This window comes from Phaseolus vulgaris, chromosome 6 (assembly GCF_000499845.2).
Source record: "Phaseolus vulgaris cultivar G19833 chromosome 6, P. vulgaris v2.0, whole genome shotgun sequence".
NCBI lineage: Eukaryota > Viridiplantae > Streptophyta > Magnoliopsida > Fabales > Fabaceae > Phaseolus > Phaseolus vulgaris.
The window spans coordinates 30,835,907-30,841,774 of NC_023754.2; positions in this window are offsets into that span (position 1 = coordinate 30,835,907).

The window sequence follows — 5,868 nt, forward strand, 5'->3', positions numbered from 1 at the left end:
TGGGTGCATTTCCGCCACTTTCTCCCGTTTATATTCAAGATATTTCAAAAAGATATAGATTGCTATGTTAGTTGCTGAATCGTGTAATTAGGGTAGATGATATCAAAGCCATGATATCATTAAAAGTTGCTTTAGGCGTGTTCTTGAGGTGGGCATGTCCAAGGATTATGATTTGAATTTTCCATTCTTCTGAAAGTTGTAGAATGTTTGTTCTTATGGGGGGACAACATCAATAAAGCATTTTCCGATTTTTTGAATCTGTGAGCATGGGTCTGACAGTTGAAATCCTTGTGGGAACCCCTAAGGCAAACTTGTTCCACAGAAAGTGATCAAATGAGAGGAAAATGACATGGACCCAACTAAACAATGAGATCAGGTGACATGGATCCAACCAACCAAAATGAAACCAACTCAAGAAATGTTTCTGACTTTGCATTGAATTATTGATAATTATAGAGAAGTGCTGCACCATTGACATAATCTGCAGGAATCTAACACATTTTTAAGACGCATTTTTTATCTGAGTATATCTACTAACATAAGATTATTCAAATTTAACTGATAGTTCTAAATTACGACAACAATTGCATTAAAAACAGATAGAGCAAAATTTGCTACTTTAGTAAGAGTTTGAACTAGATAACTTTTTATTAAAAAATATGTGCTCTATAAATTTGTGAATTTTGTGTATGATATTTTATATATCTTTCATAAATTTTTATTTTTATTTCAATTATCATCATTTACTATCATTCATTAAGTGAGTGACTGACTATAATTAATATGAGTATTTTTCGTTGATTATGTTTCTATTAAATTTGTAGAATTTGATTTTGATCTTTAACCATTTTTTCTCATTTTGATGCCTTCTTTTTATTTTAGCTTTTGTTATTCATTGACATCCTTTTAATAATGAGTTTTAGGCCATTTTGGTACCATAAAATTCTATTTTTATTTTATTCTTTATTATTTATTGACATCTTTTCAGTGATAAGGTATATGTTAACTGAAGATGTTAGTAATTAAGTAGGATTAACATGTACTTTTTTTAAAACCAAAATCAAGAAATGGCATGTAAATGAAAAAATAATTGTTTGGTGAAAGGTTGCTAATGTTGGCAGCATGTAACTTAACTACAATGTATCAAATAGATACACAGATTTATATATTATATAATTATGAATTAACAATAAAGATTTCTTTGTATATAAGTATGTTTTAATTTTTTTTTAGTAAAAATATATTTTTTATGATTGATTCAAAATGATTTGTTCTTTATTTTTATAATCATTCAATAAATTTTAGTTTTTAAAAAAAATTATTTTCCCATTTTAAAATGGTGTTAGAATTATCAGAAATTTAATAAATATTTTTTGAATTGGACACTTTACTGATACGTATCCTACTGTGCAATATGTGTATCCGACACAACACACCATTTAAAAAAGAGTGTGCGAGTATGATAGTTTTTTATTGTTATTACTTCCTATTTTTGAACCTACAATTAAATGACCGAATTGTCCTGTATCAACTTCTGCGTCACTGCACTCATCACCGCTTCTGTCACTATTGTCGCCGCTTCTGCACCATCCCACTGGAAAAGAATAAGAGAACGTTGCAATTAGAGAAGAACAAAAATAAATCTAGTTCCAGAATTTTCTTTTGAAAACCGAAACATAAATATGTTTCAGAAATTTTGTTCTAAAAATCTCATTTTTTTTTAATATTATATATGTTCTGAAAAGTTTTTTCAGAAAAGTTTATGTGAGATGCATTTCATGAGTTTCGAAATTTTATTCAAAAAAAACTTATTTATTCTAAAAAATATGTTGCATAATGTTTTTTATGAATTTCAAAAGATTTATTGTATTGAAGAACCTATTTCAAAACATAACTATTTTTTAATATTGAAGAAAAGTTAAGTGAGTTCAAATTTTATTTTATTAAATTTATAAAATTTAATTTAATTTAAAGTTTACTTTTTAATATAGTTTATTATAATAAAAAATTGTTGAATTTATCAAACTAATTAAATTTGTTAATTCATAAATCACTTTATAGACTAATTACATTAATTAAAAAATCATTAAAAAAATAAAATAGTTATTTTAAAAATTGTGGGAGCAGGAATTAGTAACTTCTTTCTGTAAATGGGGGCATTTATAGCATGTATAAAAAAAACTAATTTTAGATATCAAAATAATTAATTACTATATTAATTAAATTAGAGACTATTTTATAAGTATGTAAAATAATTTCTATTAATAAATAATTATAAAATAATTTTTAAATAAATATTTAACTATTAGCTACTAATTCGTTCTAAATTAATCTCTATTAGTATTTTAGAAATTAATTTAAAATCTAAAATATTAGTAATTAACTTTCATAGATAGAAACCATTTTACAATATTTTATTAATAATAAAAAACACATTATATATTAATAACTTTCTAGTCTTTAAATTAGTATATAATTTAATTAATATAATAATTAATTATTTTTTATTTCTAAATTTGATTTTTATTTAATGATTTTTTTTATAATATAATCACTATTATAGCATATATTTCATTGGCATTTACTGATTTCGAGTTATTTTTTATTTTATACTAAAAGTAATATTCGTATTTAAAAACTTTTAATAGATATTTCCATGAAGCCTATAAAAAGTAATGCCAAAGTAAAATGAATTATAAATCTTTGTCCCTCATACTAAAGGGCAGATTAGATGCCAACTTTTTATTTTATTTTAAAAGTTTGTATTTTAAAATTTATTATATATATATTAAAAACACGATTAATCATATAAATACTTTTTTAAGTTTTTAATTGATTACTTAATATCCCTAATTAGATAAATTTTTAAAAAATTATTATAATTTGTCTCATTATAATTGATAATTAGAATTTAATTTAACGTTAATGACATAAATCAATGTATGAACATTTCTAATATTATTTAACTAAAATAATTATTTATTTACCCATGAGTAAATTCAAACATTAGCACTCCAATAACACATTAGACTTTCTAATATACAATTTATTATATGATAAAAAAAATTATATAAACATTTTTCACTCATTTATACGTTGATGTAACACAATTGAAGCTACATTCATCAATAATGTTTATTGTTAGATATTATTAAGATACTTCATGTTGCATTAATATGAAATAATAGTTATTTTTATTTCACAAAAGATAAAGTAAGATAATATAAAAAATGATAGTGAGAACATTTATGAAAAAGTGTATTCCTTTATTTAATGGAATATAACATTTCTCACTCCCAACGCTACCATAATTTCGCCAACTACCATAATTTTTTTAATCTTTTTTATAAAAGTTATGGAACTTGAAAATTCACCTTATACTTATCATATAAAAAAATATTATTAAAAAAATAAAAAAAATATAGGAAAGTAGACCAAAACCTATACGTTAGAAAAAACAAACGATATATAGGTAAATTATAATTATTGATAAAGAATTCTAAAAATAAATTAGATGGAAGTTTATTATACAATGAAATGATTCTCTATAAATAAATAATAAATTAATCAACTTATTAGTATATGCATTTTCTTCACGAAAAATATGAGTAATCATAAACATAATTTTCCACCATAATTAGGACAAATATTATATCGATATTAATATTTGTCTTATCAGTAAATACATTGTAAACAGAGTCATAATAATTAGCAGTGTTATTTATGCAAAGTGAATTTCATAAAAGTTAAAAATTCAAATATAAATTTGTTTTGACAGTATCAAATAAAATGAGTTAATAATAAGGATTTCTTTAAGGAAAAAATACATTAATAAAAGGTTATATAATAGATGTCATCGTGTAATAAATCTTAAATAAAAGGTTATATAATATTTTTAAAATGTGAAAATCCATAGAAGTAATTATAATTTATAGAAGATTACTAATATTTTAAATTTTTTTATATGAAATAGTGTATTTTATAAAAAGAGAAGTCACCGTATAATAATAGAACTAGTAATAATAGTTCTGTAAATGATTTAATGTTTTTACATGTTCCAAGATGCATTAATGAGGAATTTAATTTTCATTGAAAAATAAAACACAATTTATTACATAATTTATTACATATGTTGTCGGCAAAACCAATTATAGTGTCTGCATCACGTGTCTTTTAATCAATGGATCACTCAAATTCCCTTATCCTTTTTATTAATAAAATCATTATTAATTTGACAAAAATATACAGTATAAAGATAACACATATTTCTTTATCAACTTTATTAATACACTTGTTTAATCACTTAGAATTATATGGTTTAGTGAATTAATTATTTTGTATATAGTTTTTTAGTTAATCCATTTTCTATTATAATTTATTTGTTTTATAGTTTATGTAAAAGAGTGCGTAATGATAGAAAAAATAATTTAACAACTATCTTGTTTAATATATGAAATTATTTTATTTTTATCTTTGTATTATCATTTTACTCAGTGGATGTAATTGATTTTACTGATTGGAACGTTTTTATTATTATTTTTTGACATAATTTAATACTTAATACACAACAAAAGCTTGTGAGATTAAAATTACTTGTCTCAAATTTGTGTCGTTTTTATTATTATTCTTCAAAAACCGTACTTGGTATATTTTGATGTGACATGATTACAATATAGTAATGTAAAAAGATAAGATAAATATTATATGTATTTGTTTAGTCAAAATAATAAGTTAGTATATGATGTGAATGTGATATAAAATTGTGTGAGTTAGTTTACGACTTTGGATTGGTGGGTGTGTCACAACATCATACAAAGACTACTTTCTACATTTATTCATGTAACATAAAATAATTAATTACCTCAAAATTGTCAAAATGATTAATTAACATCTTGTTCATCATAAACAATAATAAATGAACTTTAATTTTAGGATGATTGTTATATATTTTTATATAAAATTAAATTAAATTTTGTTATTTTTTTATTTGATATTTTTTTCATTTCTACTATCCTAGACAACAAATTCTAGAGAATTAATATTAAGTTTCTTTTATAAAGGTAAATTTATAATTTAATTTAAGTCAATAATTTTATTATCTTAATAATGAAAATGGTAAGAAGAAGAGTTATTTCAACATTTTTATCATTTAAAGTCTTAAATAATAGTTTAAACGTGAAATATTATTTGATATAAGATTTTTAATACATCACTCACGGTCAAACTCCTCTAATTTATATATAAGATTATATATTTATGAGTGATTGTCCGATACTCGATGATCTGATAAGGCTAACAAATTATCGATATACTCTAATATCATATTAAAAGTTGATTACTTTAAACCTAATTTAATATTATAAAAATGGTTCATATTTGACATCATAATATACTTTTATCTCTAATCGACGTGAGATCTCTAATACTCATAAATTTATCCAATTTGATTTAAGAATCTTTTGTATATATTATAAAAACTATTTGATTGTTAATTTAATTAGAAGAAATGTATTGCATGGATGATTTGTGAAGTTGGAAGAAGGTCCCAAAGAAAGTGGAGAATTTGAATTTGTGAATTGTGATTGTTATTGGAATATTATGTTTGTGATCTTATCAATAATACTTTACGTGCCCACCTTCTCTTCATGCAATTCATTTCTTTTTCAAAATATTATCAACCATTCATGCTTCCTTCTTCTCTAACTTAATCACAACTTTTTTATTTCATTTTCACTTTAATTATTTATTTTATCTCATAAATTATGCTGAGACCACATCAAGGACACATCAGAATAATAATGTTACACACACATACAAAATATATATATATATATATATATATATATATATATATATATATATATTATT